Source organism: Halichoeres trimaculatus, unplaced genomic scaffold (genome assembly GCF_033239565.1).
Source record: "Halichoeres trimaculatus isolate MK-OKI-2021-1 unplaced genomic scaffold, fHalTri1.1 fHalTri1_scaffold_3, whole genome shotgun sequence".
Classification (NCBI taxonomy): domain Eukaryota; kingdom Metazoa; phylum Chordata; class Actinopteri; order Labriformes; family Labridae; genus Halichoeres; species Halichoeres trimaculatus.
The window spans coordinates 31370755-31388753 of NW_027437181.1; positions in this window are offsets into that span (position 1 = coordinate 31370755).

Sequence of the window (17999 nt, forward strand, 5' to 3'; positions counted from 1 at the left end):
GAGCTCAATGTGGTCAAACCCGAAAAGGAGGTTTTAGCCCTCAGACTTGATTCAGGATGCATTTTTCTCACCTGGGATGGCATGGGCTTCCACGGGGGACACATATTTCATGCAATTAAAGCATTAGTGAAAATTTCAATTTTGGCTCCAAATTTCAGGTCCGGACCTTACGTTCTGGGCTCAATGTGGTAAAACCGAAACAGAGGTTTTGGCCTCAGACTTGATTCAGGATGCATTTTTCTCACCTGGGATGGCATGGGCTTCCACGGGGGACACATATTTCATGCAATTAAAGCCATAGTGAAAATTTCAATTTTGGCTCCAAATTTCAGGTCCGGCCCTTACGTTCTGGGCTCAATGTGGTAAAACCCGAAACAGAGGTTTTAGCCCTCATACTTGATTCAGCATGCATTTTTCTCACCTGGGATGGCATGGGCTTCCACGGGGGACACATATTTCATGCAATTAAAGCCATAGTGAAATTTCAATTTTGGCTCCAGATTTCAGGTCCGGCCCTTACGTACTGGGCTCAATGTGGTAAAACCCAAAACAGAGGTTTTAGCCCTCAGACTTGATTCAGGATGCATTTTTCTCACCTGGGATGGCATGGGCTTCCACGGGGGACACATATTTCATGCAATTTCAGCCAAAGTGAAAATTTCAATTTTGGCTCCAAATTTCAGGTCCGGCCCTTACGTTCTGGGCTCAATGTGGTAAAACCCGAAACAGAGGTTTTAGCCCTCATACTTGATTCAGCATGCATTTTTCTCACCTGGGATGGCATGGGCTTCCACGGGGGACACATATTTCATGCAATTTCAGCCAAAGTGAAAATTTCAATTTTAGCTCCAAATTTCAGGTCCGGGCCTTACATTCTGAGCTCAATCTGGTAAAACCCGAAATAGAGGTTTTAGCCCTCAAACTTTATTCAGCATGCATTTTTCTCACCTGGGATGGCATGGGCTTCCACGGGGGACACATATTTCATGCAATTTCAGCCAAAGTGAAAATTTCAATTTTGGCTCCAAATTTCAGGTCCGGCCCTTACGTTCTGGGCTCAATGTGGTCAAGCCCGAAACAGAGGTTTTAGCCCTCAGACTTGATTCAGGATGCATTTTTCTCACCTGGGATGGCATAGGCTTCCATGGGGGACACATATTTCATGCAATTTCAGCCATAGTGAAAGTTTCAATTTTGGCTCCAAATTTCAGGTCCGGCCCTTACATTTTGAGCTCAATGTGGTAAAACCTGAAACAGAGGTTTTAGCCCTCAGACTTGATTCAGGATGCATTTTTCTCACCTGGGATGGCATGGGCTTCCACTGGGGACACATATTTCATGCAATTTCAGCCAAAGTGAAAATTTCAATTTTAGCTCCAAATTTCAGGTCCGGGCCTTACATTCTGAGCTCAATCTGGTAAAACCCGAAATAGAGGTTTTAGCCCTCAAACTTTATTCAGCATGCATTTTTCTCACCTGGGATGGCATGGGCTTCCACGGGGGACACATATTTCATGCAATTTCAGCCAAAGTGAAAATTTCAATTTTGGCTCCAAATTTCAGGTCCGGCCCTTACGTTCTGGGCTCAATGTGGTCAAGCCCGAAACAGAGGTTTTAGCCCTCAGACTTGATTCAGGATGCATTTTTCTCACCTGGGATGGCATAGGCTTCCATGGGGGACACATATTTCATGCAATTTCAGCCATAGTGAAAGTTTCAATTTTGGCTCCAAATTTCAGGTCCGGCCCTTACATTTTGAGCTCAATGTGGTAAAACCTGAAAAAGAGGTTTTAGCCCTCAGACTTGATTCAGGATGCATTTTTCTCACCTGGGATGGCATGGGCTTCCACTGGGGACACATATTTCATGCAATTTCAGCCAAAGTGAAAATTTCAATTTTGGCTCCAAATTTCAGGTCCAGACCTTACATTTTGAGCTCAATCTGGTAAAACCCGAAACAGAGGTTTAAGCCCTCATACTTGATTCAGGATGCATTTTTCTCACCTGGGATGGCATGGGCTTCCACTGGGGACACATATTTCATGCAATTTCAGCCAAAGTGAAAATTTCAATTTTGGCTCCAAATTTCAGGTCCGGCCCTTACGTTCTGGGCTCAATCTGGTAAAACCCGAAACAGAGGTTTAAGCCCTCATACTTGATTCAGCATGCTTTTTTCTCACCTGGAATGGCATGGGCTTCCACGGGGGACACATATTTCATGCAATTTCAGCCAAAGTGAAAATTTCAATTTTGGCTCCAAATTTCAGGTCCGGCCCTTACGTTCTGAGCTCAATCTGGTAAAACCCGAAACAGAGGTTTTAGCCCTCAGACTTGATTCAGCATGCATTTTTCTCACCTGGGATGGAATGGGCTTCCACAGGGGACACATATTTCATGCAATTTCGGCCAAAGTGAAAATTTCAATTTTTGCTCCAAATTTCAGGTCCGGCCCTTACGTTCTGAGTTCAATCTGGTAAAACCCGAAACAGAGGTTTTAGCCCTCAGACTTGATTCAGGATGTATTTTTCCCACCTGGGATGGCATGGGCTTCCACGGGGGAATCATATTTCATGGAATTAAAGCCATAGTGAAAATTTCAATTTTGGCTCCAAATTTCAGGTCCGGCCCTTCGTTCTGGGCTCAATGTGGTAAAACCCGAAACAGAGGTTTAAGCCCTCAAACTTTATTTAGCATGCATTTTTCTCACCTGGGATGGCATGGGCTTCCACGGGGGACACATATTTCATGGAATTAAAGCCATATTGAAAATTTCAATTTTGGCTCCAAATTTCAGGTCCGGCCCTTACGTTCTGGGCTCAATCTGGTAAAACCCGAAACAGAGGTTTTAGCCCTCAGACTTGATTCAGGATGTATTTTGGGGATGGCATGGGCTTCCACGGGGGACACATATTTCATGCAATTTCAGCCAAAGTGAAAATTTCAATTTTTGCTCCAAATTTCAGGTCCGGCCCTTACGTTCTGGGCTCAATCTGGTAAAACCCGAAACAGAGGTTTTAGCCCTCAGACTTGATTCAGGATGTATTTTTCTCACCTGGGATGGCATGGGCTTCCACAGGGGAATCATATTTCATGGAAATAAAGCCATAGTGAAAATTTCAATTTTGGCTCCAAATTTCAGGTCCGGACCTTACGTTCTGGGCTCAATGTGGTAAAACCCGAAACAGAGGTTTTAGCCCTCAGACTTGATTCAGGATGCATTATTCTCACCTGGGATGGCATGGGCTTCCACGGGGGACACATATTTCATGCAATTAAAGCCATAGTGAAATTTCAATTTTGGCTCCAGATTTCAGGTCCGGCCCTTACGTACTGGGCTCAATGTGGTAAAACCCAAAACAGAGGTTTTAGCCCTCAGACTTGATTCAGGATGCATTTTTCTCACCTGGGATGGCATGGGCTTCCACGGGGGACACATATTTCATGCAATTTCAGCCAAAGTGAAAATTTCAATTTTGGCTCCAAATTTCAGGTCCGGCCCTTACGTTCTGGGCTCAATGTGGTAAAACCCGAAACAGAGGTTTTAGCCCTCATACTTGATTCAGCATGCATTTTTCTCACCTGGGATGGCATGGGCTTCCACGGGGGACACATATTTCATGCAATTTCAGCCAAAGTGAAAATTTCAATTTTAGCTCCAAATTTCAGGTCCGGGCCTTACATTCTGAGCTCAATCTGGTAAAACCCGAAATAGAGGTTTTAGCCCTCAAACTTTATTCAGCATGCATTTTTCTCACCTGGGATGGCATGGGCTTCCACGGGGGACACATATTTCATGCAATTTCAGCCAAAGTGAAAATTTCAATTTTGGCTCCAAATTTCAGGTCCGGCCCTTACGTTCTGGGCTCAATGTGGTCAAGCCCGAAACAGAGGTTTTAGCCCTCAGACTTGATTCAGGATGCATTTTTCTCACCTGGGATGGCATAGGCTTCCATGGGGGACACATATTTCATGCAATTTCAGCCATAGTGAAAGTTTCAATTTTGGCTCCAAATTTCAGGTCCGGCCCTTACATTTTGAGCTCAATGTGGTAAAACCTGAAACAGAGGTTTTAGCCCTCAGACTTGATTCAGGATGCATTTTTCTCACCTGGGATGGCATGGGCTTCCACTGGGGACACATATTTCATGCAATTTCAGCCAAAGTGAAAATTTCAATTTTAGCTCCAAATTTCAGGTCCGGGCCTTACATTCTGAGCTCAATCTGGTAAAACCCGAAATAGAGGTTTTAGCCCTCAAACTTTATTCAGCATGCATTTTTCTCACCTGGGATGGCATGGGCTTCCACGGGGGACACATATTTCATGCAATTTCAGCCAAAGTGAAAATTTCAATTTTGGCTCCAAATTTCAGGTCCGGCCCTTACGTTCTGGGCTCAATGTGGTCAAGCCCGAAACAGAGGTTTTAGCCCTCAGACTTGATTCAGGATGCATTTTTCTCACCTGGGATGGCATAGGCTTCCATGGGGGACACATATTTCATGCAATTTCAGCCATAGTGAAAGTTTCAATTTTGGCTCCAAATTTCAGGTCCGGCCCTTACATTTTGAGCTCAATGTGGTAAAACCTGAAAAAGAGGTTTTAGCCCTCAGACTTGATTCAGGATGCATTTTTCTCACCTGGGATGGCATGGGCTTCCACTGGGGACACATATTTCATGCAATTTCAGCCAAAGTGAAAATTTCAATTTTGGCTCCAAATTTCAGGTCCAGACCTTACATTTTGAGCTCAATCTGGTAAAACCCGAAACAGAGGTTTAAGCCCTCATACTTGATTCAGGATGCATTTTTCTCACCTGGGATGGCATGGGCTTCCACTGGGGACACATATTTCATGCAATTTCAGCCAAAGTGAAAATTTCAATTTTGGCTCCAAATTTCAGGTCCGGCCCTTACGTTCTGGGCTCAATCTGGTAAAACCCGAAACAGAGGTTTAAGCCCTCATACTTGATTCAGCATGCTTTTTTCTCACCTGGAATGGCATGGGCTTCCACGGGGGACACATATTTCATGCAATTTCAGCCAAAGTGAAAATTTCAATTTTGGCTCCAAATTTCAGGTCCGGCCCTTACGTTCTGAGCTCAATCTGGTAAAACCCGAAACAGAGGTTTTAGCCCTCAGACTTGATTCAGCATGCATTTTTCTCACCTGGGATGGAATGGGCTTCCACAGGGGACACATATTTCATGCAATTTCGGCCAAAGTGAAAATTTCAATTTTTGCTCCAAATTTCAGGTCCGGCCCTTACGTTCTGAGTTCAATCTGGTAAAACCCGAAACAGAGGTTTTAGCCCTCAGACTTGATTCAGGATGTATTTTTCTCACCTGGGATGGCATGGGCTTCCACGGGGGAATCATATTTCATGGAATTAAAGCCATAGTGAAAATTTCAATTTTGGCTCCAAATTTCAGGTCCGGCCCTTCGTTCTGGGCTCAATGTGGTAAAACCCGAAACAGAGGTTTAAGCCCTCAAACTTTATTTAGCATGCATTTTTCTCACCTGGGATGGCATGGGCTTCCACGGGGGACACATATTTCATGGAATTAAAGCCATATTGAAAATTTCAATTTTGGCTCCAAATTTCAGGTCCGGCCCTTACGTTCTGGGCTCAATCTGGTAAAACCCGAAACAGAGGTTTTAGCCCTCAGACTTGATTCAGGATGTATTTTGGGGATGGCATGGGCTTCCACGGGGGACACATATTTCATGCAATTTCAGCCAAAGTGAAAATTTCAATTTTTGCTCCAAATTTCAGGTCCGGCCCTTACGTTCTGGGCTCAATCTGGTAAAACCCGAAACAGAGGTTTTAGCCCTCAGACTTGATTCAGGATGTATTTTTCTCACCTGGGATGGCATGGGCTTCCACAGGGGAATCATATTTCATGGAAATAAAGCCATAGTGAAAATTTCAATTTTGGCTCCAAATTTCAGGTCCGGACCTTACGTTCTGGGCTCAATGTGGTAAAACCCGAAACAGAGGTTTTAGCCCTCAGACTTGATTCAGGATGCATTATTCTCACCTGGGATGGCATGGACTTCCAAATGGGACACATATTTCATGCAATTTCAGCCAAAGTGAAAATTTCAATTTTGGCTCCAAATTTCAGGTCCGGACCTTACGTTCTGGGCTCAATGTGGTAAAACCCGAAACAGAGGTTTTAGCCCTCAAACTTTATTCAGCATGCATTTTTCTCACCTGGGATGGCATGGGCTTCCACGGGGGAAACATATTTAATGCAATTTCAGCCAAACTGAAAAATTCAATTTGGGCTCCAAATTTCAGGTCCGGACCTTACGTTCTGAGCTCAATCTGGTAAAACCCGAAACAAAGGTTTTAGCCCTCAGACTTGATTCAGGATGCATTTTTCTCACCTGGGATGGCATGGGCTTCCACGGGGGACACATATTTCATGCAATTAAAGCCATAGTGAAAATTTCAATTTTGGCTCCAAATTTCAGGTCCGGACCTTACTTTCTGAGCTCAATGTGGTAAAACCCAAAACAGAGGTTTTAGCCCTCAGACTTGATTCAGGATGCATTTTTCTCACCTGGGATGGCATGGGCTTCCACGGGGGACACATATTTCATGCAATTTCAGCCAAAGTGAAAATTTCAATTTTAGCTCCAAATTTCAGGTCCGGGCCTTACATTCTGAGCTCAATCTGGTAAAACCCGAAATAGAGGTTTTAGCCCTCAAACTTTATTCAGCATGCATTTTTCTCACCTGGGATGGCATGGGCTTCCACGGGGGACACATATTTCATGCAATTTCAGCCAAAGTGAAAATTTCAATTTTGGCTCCAAATTTCAGGTCCGGCCCTTACGTTCTGGGCTCAATGTGGTCAAGCCCGAAACAGAGGTTTTAGCCCTCAGACTTGATTCAGGATGCATTTTTCTCACCTGGGATGGCATGGGCTTCCACGGGGGACACATATTTCATGGAATTAAAGCCATATTGAAAATTTCAATTTTGGCTCCAAATTTCAGGTCCGGCCCTTACGTTCTGGGCTCAATGTGGTAAAACCCAAAACAGAGGTTTTAGCCCTCAGACTTGATTCAGGATGCATTTTTCTCACCTGGGATGGCATGGGCTTCCACGGGGGACACATATTTCATGCAATTTCAGCCAAACTGAAAATTTCAATTTCGGCTCCAATTTTAAGGTCCGGCCCTTACGTTCTGGGCTCAATCTGGTAAAACCCGAAACAGAGGTTTTAGCCCTCAGACTTGATTCAGGATGCATTTTTCTCACCTGGGATGGCATGGGCTTCCACGGGGGACACATATTTCATGCAATTTCGGCCAAAGTGAAAATTTCACTTTTTGCTCAAAATTTCAGGTCCGGCCCTTACGTTCTGAGTTCAATCTGGTAAAACCCGAAACAGAGGTTTTAGCCCTCAGACTTGATTCAGGATGTATTTTTCTCACCTGGGATGGCATGGGCTTCCACGGGGGAATCATATTTCATGGAATTAAAGCCATAGTGAAAATTTCAATTTTGGCTCCAAATTTCAGGTCCGGCCCTTACGTTCTGGGCTCAATGTGGTAAAACCCGAAACAGAGGTTTTAGCCCTCAAACTTTATTTAGCATGCATTTTTCTCACCTGGGATGGCATGGGCTTCCACGGGGGACACATATTTCATGGAATTAAAGCCATATTGAAAATTTCAATTTTGGCTCCAAATTTCAGGTCCGGCCCTTACGTTCTGGGCTCAATCTGGTAAAACCCGAAACAGAGGTTTTAGCCCTCAGACTTGATTCAGGATATATTTTGGGGATGGCATGGGCTTCCACGGGGGACACATATTTCATGCAATTTCAGCCAAAGTGAAAATTTCAATTTTGGCTCCAAATTTCAGGTCCGGCCCTTACGTTCTGGGCTCAATCTGGTAAAACCCGAAACAGAGGTTTTAGCCCTCAGACTTGATTCAGGATGTATTTTTCTCACCTGGGATGGCATGGGCTTCCACAGGGGAATCATATTTCATGGAAATAAAGCCATAGTGAAAATTTCAATTTTGGCTCCAAATTTCAGGTCCGGACCTTACGTTCTGGGCTCAATGTGGTAAAACCCAAAACAGAGGTTTTAGCCCTCAGACTTGATTCAGGATGCATTATTCTCACCTGGGATGGCATGGGCTTCCACGGGGGACACATATTTCATGCAATTTCAGCCAAAGTGAAAATTTCAATTTTGGCTCCAAATTTCAGGTCCAGACCTTACGTTCTGGGCCCAATGTGGTAAAACCCGAAACAGAGGTTTTAGCCCTCAAACTTTATTCAGCATGCATTTTTCTCACCTGGGATGGCATGGGCTTCCAGGGGGGACACATATTTAATGCAATTTCAGCCAAAGTGAAAATTTCAATTTTGGCTCCAAATTTCAGGACTGGCCCTTACGTTCTAGGCTCAATGTGGTAAAACCCGAAATAGAGGTTTTAGCCCTCAGACTTGATTCAGGATGCATTTTTCTCACCTGGGATGGCATGGACTTCCACAGGGTACACATATTTCATGCAATTTCGGCCAAACTGAAAATTTCAATTTTGGCTCCAAATTTCAGGTCCGGCCATTACATTCTGAGCTCAATCTGGTAAAACCCCGAAATAGAGGTTTTAGCCCTCAGACTTGATTCAGGATGCATTTTTCTCACCTGGGATGGCATGGGCTTCCACGGGGGACACATATTTCATGCAATTTCAGCCATAGTGAAAATTTCAGTTTTGGCTCCAAATTTCAGGTCCGGCCCTTACATTTTGAGCTCAATGTGGTCAAACCCGAAAAGGAGGTTTTAGCCCTCAGACTTGATTCAGGATGCATTTTTCTCACCTGGGATGGCATGGGCTTCCACGGGGGACACATATTTCATGCTATTAAAGCCATAGTGAAAATTTCAATTTTGGCTCCAAATTTCAGGTCCGGCCCTTACGTTCTGGGCTCAATGTGGTAAAACCGAAACAGAGGTTTTGGCCTCAGACTTGATTCAGGATGCATTTTTCTCACCTGGGATGGCATGGGCTTCCACGGGGGACACATATTTCATGCAATTAAAGCCATAGTGAAAATTTCAATTTTGGCTCCAAATTTCAGGTCCAGCCCTTACGTTCTGGGCTCAATGTGGTAAAACCGAAACAGAGGTTTTGGCCTCAGACTTGATTCAGGATGTATTTTGGGGATGGCATGGGCTTCCACGGGGGACACATATTTCATGCAATTTCAGCCAAAGTGAAAATTTCAATTTTGGCTCCAAATTTCAGGTCCGGACCTTACATTTCTGAGCTCAATCTGGTCAAACCCGAAATAGAGGTTTCAGCCCTCAGACTTGATTCAGGATGCATTTTTCTCACCTGGGATGGCATGGGCTTCCACGGGGGACACATATTTCATGCAATTTCAGCCATAGTGAAAATTTCAGTTTTGGCTCCAAATTTCAGGTCCGGCCCTTACATTTTGAGCTCAATGTGGTCAAACCCGAAAAGGAGGTTTTAGCCCTCAGACTTGATTCAGGATGCATTTTTCTCACCTGGGATGGCATGGGCTTCCACGGGGGACACAATATCATGCAATTAAAGCCATAGTGAAAATTTCAATTTTGGCTCCAAATTTCAGGTCCGGACCTTACGTTCTGGGCTCAATGTGGTAAAACCGAAACAGAGGTTTTGGCCTCAGACTTGATTCAGGATGCATTTTTCTCACCTGGGATGGCATGGGCTTCCACGGGGGACACATATTTCATGCAATTAAAGCCATAGTGAAAATTTCAATTTTGGCTCCAAATTTCAGGTCCGGCCCTTACGTTCTGGGCTCAATGTGGTAAAACCCGAAACAGAGGTTTTAGCCTTCATACTTGATTCAGCATGCATTTTTCTCACCTGGGATGGCATGGGCTTCCACGGGGGACACATATTTCATGCAATTAAAGCCATAGTGAAATTTCAATTTTGGCTCCAGATTTCAGGTCCGGCCCTTACGTACTGGGCTCAATGTGGTAAAACCCAAAACAGAGGTTTTAGCCCTCAGACTTGATTCAGGATGCATTTTTCTCACCTGGGATGGCATGGGCTTCCACGGGGGACACATATTTCATGCAATTTCGGCCAAACTGAAAATTTCAATTTTGGCTCCAAATTTCAGGTCCGGCCATTACATTCTGAGCTCAATCTGGTAAAACCCGAAACAGAGGTTTTAGCCCTCAGACTTGATTCAGGATGCATTTTTCTCACCTGGGATGGCATGGGCTTCCACGGGGGACACATATTTCATGCAATTTCAGCCATAGTGAAAATTTCAGTTTTGGTTCCAAATTTCAGGTCCGGCCCTTACATTTTGAGCTCAATGTGGTCAAACCCGAAAAGGAGGTTTTAGCCCTCAGACTTGATTCAGGATGCATTTTTCTCACCTGGGATGGCATGGGCTTCCACGGGGGACACATATTTCATGCTATTAAAGCCATAGTGAAAATTTCAATTTTGGCTCCAAATTTCAGGTCCGGCCCTTACGTTCTGGGCTCAATGTGGTAAAACCGAAACAGAGGTTTTGGCCTCAGACTTGATTCAGGATGCATTTTTCTCACCTGGGATGGCATGGGCTTCCACGGGGGACACATATTTCATGCAATTTCGGCCAAACTGAAAATTTCAATTTTGGCTCCAAATTTCAGGTCCGGCCATTACATTCTGAGCTCAATCTGGTAAAACCCGAAACAGAGGTTTTAGCCCTCAGACTTGATTCAGGATGCATTTTTCTCACCTGGGATGGCATGGGCTTCCACGGGGGACACATATTTCATGCAATTTCAGCCATAGTGAAAATTTCAGTTTTGGCTCCAAATTTCAGGTCCGGCCCTTACATTTTGAGCTCAATGTGGTCAAACCCGAAAAGGAGGTTTTAGCCCTCAGACTTGATTCAGGATGCATTTTTCTCACCTGGGATGGCATGGGCTTCCACGGGGGACACATATTTCATGCAATTAAAGCATTAGTGAAAATTTCAATTTTGGCTCCAAATTTCAGGTCCGGACCTTACGTTCTGGGCTCAATGTGGTAAAACCGAAACAGAGGTTTTGGCCTCAGACTTGATTCAGGATGCATTTTTCTCACCTGGGATGGCATGGGCTTCCACGGGGGACACATATTTCATGCAATTAAAGCCATAGTGAAAATTTCAATTTTGGCTCCAAATTTCAGGTCCGGCCCTTACGTTCTGGGCTCAATGTGGTAAAACCCGAAACAGAGGTTTTAGCCCTCATACTTGATTCAGCATGCATTTTTCTCACCTGGGATGGCATGGGCTTCCACGGGGGACACATATTTCATGCAATTAAAGCCATAGTGAAATTTCAATTTTGGCTCCAGATTTCAGGTCCGGCCCTTACGTACTGGGCTCAATGTGGTAAAACCCAAAACAGAGGTTTTAGCCCTCAGACTTGATTCAGGATGCATTTTTCTCACCTGGGATGGCATGGGCTTCCACGGGGGACACATATTTCATGCAATTTCAGCCAAAGTGAAAATTTCAATTTTGGCTCCAAATTTCAGGTCCGGCCCTTACGTTCTGGGCTCAATGTGGTAAAACCCGAAACAGAGGTTTTAGCCCTCATACTTGATTCAGCATGCATTTTTCTCACCTGGGATGGCATGGGCTTCCACGGGGGACACATATTTCATGCAATTTCAGCCAAAGTGAAAATTTCAATTTTAGCTCCAAATTTCAGGTCCGGGCCTTACATTCTGAGCTCAATCTGGTAAAACCCGAAATAGAGGTTTTAGCCCTCAAACTTTATTCAGCATGCATTTTTCTCACCTGGGATGGCATGGGCTTCCACGGGGGACACATATTTCATGCAATTTCAGCCAAAGTGAAAATTTCAATTTTGGCTCCAAATTTCAGGTCCGGCCCTTACGTTCTGGGCTCAATGTGGTCAAGCCCGAAACAGAGGTTTTAGCCCTCAGACTTGATTCAGGATGCATTTTTCTCACCTGGGATGGCATAGGCTTCCATGGGGGACACATATTTCATGCAATTAAAGCCATAGTGAAAGTTTCAATTTTGGCTCCAAATTTCAGGTCCGGCCCTTACATTTTGAGCTCAATGTGGTAAAACCTGAAACAGAGGTTTTAGCCCTCAGACTTGATTCAGGATGCATTTTTCTCACCTGGGATGGCATGGGCTTCCACTGGGGACACATATTTCATGCAATTTCAGCCAAAGTGAAAATTTCAATTTTAGCTCCAAATTTCAGGTCCGGGCCTTACATTCTGAGCTCAATCTGGTAAAACCCGAAATAGAGGTTTTAGCCCTCAAACTTTATTCAGCATGCATTTTTCTCACCTGGGATGGCATGGGCTTCCACGGGGGACACATATTTCATGCAATTTCAGCCAAAGTGAAAATTTCAATTTTGGCTCCAAATTTCAGGTCCGGCCCTTACGTTCTGGGCTCAATGTGGTCAAGCCCGAAACAGAGGTTTTAGCCCTCAGACTTGATTCAGGATGCATTTTTCTCACCTGGGATGGCATAGGCTTCCATGGGGGACACATATTTCATGCAATTTCAGCCATAGTGAAAGTTTCAATTTTGGCTCCAAATTTCAGGTCCGGCCCTTACATTTTGAGCTCAATGTGGTAAAACCTGAAAAAGAGGTTTTAGCCCTCAGACTTGATTCAGGATGCATTTTTCTCACCTGGGATGGCATGGGCTTCCACTGGGGACACATATTTCATGCAATTTCAGCCAAAGTGAAAATTTCAATTTTGGCTCCAAATTTCAGGTCCAGACCTTACATTTTGAGCTCAATCTGGTAAAACCCGAAACAGAGGTTTAAGCCCTCATACTTGATTCAGGATGCATTTTTCTCACCTGGGATGGCATGGGCTTCCACTGGGGACACATATTTCATGCAATTTCAGCCAAAGTGAAAATTTCAATTTTGGCTCCAAATTTCAGGTCCGGCCCTTACGTTCTGGGCTCAATCTGGTAAAACCCGAAACAGAGGTTTAAGCCCTCATACTTGATTCAGCATGCTTTTTTCTCACCTGGAATGGCATGGGCTTCCACGGGGGACACATATTTCATGCAATTTCAGCCAAAGTGAAAATTTCAATTTTGGCTCCAAATTTCAGGTCCGGCCCTTACGTTCTGAGCTCAATCTGGTAAAACCCGAAACAGAGGTTTTAGCCCTCAGACTTGATTCAGCATGCATTTTTCTCACCTGGGATGGAATGGGCTTCCACAGGGGACACATATTTCATGCAATTTCGGCCAAAGTGAAAATTTCAATTTTTGCTCCAAATTTCAGGTCCGGCCCTTACGTTCTGAGTTCAATCTGGTAAAACCCGAAACAGAGGTTTTAGCCCTCAGACTTGATTCAGGATGTATTTTTCTCACCTGGGATGGCATGGGCTTCCACGGGGGAATCATATTTCATGGAATTAAAGCCATAGTGAAAATTTCAATTTTGGCTCCAAATTTCAGGTCCGGCCCTTCGTTCTGGGCTCAATGTGGTAAAACCCGAAACAGAGGTTTAAGCCCTCAAACTTTATTTAGCATGCATTTTTCTCACCTGGGATGGCATGGGCTTCCACGGGGGACACATATTTCATGGAATTAAAGCCATATTGAAAATTTCAATTTTGGCTCCAAATTTCAGGTCCGGCCCTTACGTTCTGGGCTCAATCTGGTAAAACCCGAAACAGAGGTTTTAGCCCTCAGACTTGATTCAGGATGTATTTTGGGGATGGCATGGGCTTCCACGGGGGACACATATTTCATGCAATTTCAGCCAAAGTGAAAATTTCAATTTTTGCTCCAAATTTCAGGTCCGGCCCTTACGTTCTGGGCTCAATCTGGTAAAACCCGAAACAGAGGTTTTAGCCCTCAGACTTGATTCAGGATGTATTTTTCTCACCTGGGATGGCATGGGCTTCCACAGGGGAATCATATTTCATGGAAATAAAGCCATAGTGAAAATTTCAATTTTGGCTCCAAATTTCAGGTCCGGACCTTACGTTCTGGGCTCAATGTGGTAAAACCCGAAACAGAGGTTTTAGCCCTCAGACTTGATTCAGGATGCATTATTCTCACCTGGGATGGCATGGGCTTCCACGGGGGACACATATTTCATGCAATTAAAGCCATAGTGAAATTTCAATTTTGGCTCCAGATTTCAGGTCCGGCCCTTACGTACTGGGCTCAATGTGGTAAAACCCAAAACAGAGGTTTTAGCCCTCAGACTTGATTCAGGATGCATTTTTCTCACCTGGGATGGCATGGGCTTCCACGGGGGACACATATTTCATGCAATTTCAGCCAAAGTGAAAATTTCAATTTTGGCTCCAAATTTCAGGTCCGGCCCTTACGTTCTGGGCTCAATGTGGTAAAACCCGAAACAGAGGTTTTAGCCCTCATACTTGATTCAGCATGCATTTTTCTCACCTGGGATGGCATGGGCTTCCACGGGGGACACATATTTCATGCAATTTCAGCCAAAGTGAAAATTTCAATTTTAGCTCCAAATTTCAGGTCCGGGCCTTACATTCTGAGCTCAATCTGGTAAAACCCGAAATAGAGGTTTTAGCCCTCAAACTTTATTCAGCATGCATTTTTCTCACCTGGGATGGCATGGGCTTCCACGGGGGACACATATTTCATGCAATTTCAGCCAAAGTGAAAATTTCAATTTTGGCTCCAAATTTCAGGTCCGGCCCTTACGTTCTGGGCTCAATGTGGTCAAGCCCGAAACAGAGGTTTTAGCCCTCAGACTTGATTCAGGATGCATTTTTCTCACCTGGGATGGCATAGGCTTCCATGGGGGACACATATTTCATGCAATTTCAGCCATAGTGAAAGTTTCAATTTTGGCTCCAAATTTCAGGTCCGGCCCTTACATTTTGAGCTCAATGTGGTAAAACCTGAAACAGAGGTTTTAGCCCTCAGACTTGATTCAGGATGCATTTTTCTCACCTGGGATGGCATGGGCTTCCACTGGGGACACATATTTCATGCAATTTCAGCCAAAGTGAAAATTTCAATTTTAGCTCCAAATTTCAGGTCCGGGCCTTACATTCTGAGCTCAATCTGGTAAAACCCGAAATAGAGGTTTTAGCCCTCAAACTTTATTCAGCATGCATTTTTCTCACCTGGGATGGCATGGGCTTCCACGGGGGACACATATTTCATGCAATTTCAGCCAAAGTGAAAATTTCAATTTTGGCTCCAAATTTCAGGTCCGGCCCTTACGTTCTGGGCTCAATGTGGTCAAGCCCGAAACAGAGGTTTTAGCCCTCAGACTTGATTCAGGATGCATTTTTCTCACCTGGGATGGCATAGGCTTCCATGGGGGACACATATTTCATGCAATTTCAGCCATAGTGAAAGTTTCAATTTTGGCTCCAAATTTCAGGTCCGGCCCTTACATTTTGAGCTCAATGTGGTAAAACCTGAAAAAGAGGTTTTAGCCCTCAGACTTGATTCAGGATGCATTTTTCTCACCTGGGATGGCATGGGCTTCCACTGGGGACACATATTTCATGCAATTTCAGCCAAAGTGAAAATTTCAATTTTGGCTCCAAATTTCAGGTCCAGACCTTACATTTTGAGCTCAATCTGGTAAAACCCGAAACAGAGGTTTAAGCCCTCATACTTGATTCAGGATGCATTTTTCTCACCTGGGATGGCATGGGCTTCCACTGGGGACACATATTTCATGCAATTTCAGCCAAAGTGAAAATTTCAATTTTGGCTCCAAATTTCAGGTCCGGCCCTTACGTTCTGGGCTCAATCTGGTAAAACCCGAAACAGAGGTTTAAGCCCTCATACTTGATTCAGCATGCTTTTTTCTCACCTGGAATGGCATGGGCTTCCACGGGGGACACATATTTCATGCAATTTCAGCCAAAGTGAAAATTTCAATTTTGGCTCCAAATTTCAGGTCCGGCCCTTACGTTCTGAGCTCAATCTGGTAAAACCCGAAACAGAGGTTTTAGCCCTCAGACTTGATTCAGCATGCATTTTTCTCACCTGGGATGGAATGGGCTTCCACAGGGGACACATATTTCATGCAATTTCGGCCAAAGTGAAAATTTCAATTTTTGCTCCAAATTTCAGGTCCGGCCCTTACGTTCTGAGTTCAATCTGGTAAAACCCGAAACAGAGGTTTTAGCCCTCAGACTTGATTCAGGATGTATTTTTCTCACCTGGGATGGCATGGGCTTCCACGGGGGAATCATATTTCATGGAATTAAAGCCATAGTGAAAATTTCAATTTTGGCTCCAAATTTCAGGTCCGGCCCTTCGTTCTGGGCTCAATGTGGTAAAACCCGAAACAGAGGTTTAAGCCCTCAAACTTTATTTAGCATGCATTTTTCTCACCTGGGATGGCATGGGCTTCCACGGGGGACACATATTTCATGGAATTAAAGCCATATTGAAAATTTCAATTTTGGCTCCAAATTTCAGGTCCGGCCCTTACGTTCTGGGCTCAATCTGGTAAAACCCGAAACAGAGGTTTTAGCCCTCAGACTTGATTCAGGATGTATTTTGGGGATGGCATGGGCTTCCACGGGGGACACATATTTCATGCAATTTCAGCCAAAGTGAAAATTTCAATTTTTGCTCCAAATTTCAGGTCCGGCCCTTACGTTCTGGGCTCAATCTGGTAAAACCCGAAACAGAGGTTTTAGCCCTCAGACTTGATTCAGGATGTATTTTTCTCACCTGGGATGGCATGGGCTTCCACAGGGGAATCATATTTCATGGAAATAAAGCCATAGTGAAAATTTCAATTTTGGCTCCAAATTTCAGGTCCGGACCTTACGTTCTGGGCTCAATGTGGTAAAACCCGAAACAGAGGTTTTAGCCCTCAGACTTGATTCAGGATGCATTATTCTCACCTGGGATGGCATGGGCTTCCACGGGGGACACATATTTCATGCAATTTCAGCCAAAGTGAAAATTTCAATTTTGGCTCCAAATTTCAGGTCCAGACCTTAGGTTCTGGGCCCAATGTGGTAAAACCCGAAACAGAGGTTTTAGCCCTCAGACTTGATTCAGCATGCATTTTTCTCACCTGGGATGGCATGGGCTTCCACAGGGTACACATATTTCATGCAATTTCAGCCAAAGTGAAAATTTCAATTTTAGCTCCAAATTTCAGGTCCGGGCCTTACATTTCTGAGCTCAATCTGGTAAAACCCGAAATAGAGGTTTTAGCCCTCAGACTTGATTCAGGATGCATTTTTCTCACCTGGGATGGCATGGGCTTCCATGGGGGACACATATTTCATGCAATTTCAGCCATAGTGAAAATTTCAATTTTTTCTCCAAATTTCAGGTCCGGCCCTTACATTTTGAGCTCAATGTGGTCAAACCCGAAAAGGAGGTTTTAGCCCTCAGACTTGATTCAGGATGCATTTTTCTCACCTGGGATGGCATGGGCTTCCACGGGGGACACATATTTCATGCTATTAAAGCCATAGTGAAAATTTCAATTTTGGCTCCAAATTTCAGGTCCAGCCCTTACGTTCTGGGCTCAATGTGGTAAAACCGAAACAGAGGTTTTGGCCTCAGACTTGATTCAGGATGTATTTTGGGGATGGCATGGGCTTCCACGGGGGACACATATTTCATGCAATTTCAGCCAAAGTGAAAATTTCAATTTTAGCTCCAAATTTCAGGTCCGGACCTTACATTTCTGAGCTCAATCTGGTCAAACCCGAAATAGAGGTTTCAGCCCTCAGACTTGATTCAGGATGCATTTTTCTCACCTGGGATGGCATGGGCTTCCACGGGGGACACATATTTCATGCAATTTCAGCCATAGTGAAAATTTCAGTTTTGGCTCCAAATTTCAGGTCCGGCCCTTACATTTTGAGCTCAATGTGGTCAAACCCGAAAAGGAGGTTTTAGCCCTCAGACTTGATTCAGGATGCATTTTTCTCACCTGGGATGGCATGGGCTTCCACGGGGGACACAATATCATGCAATT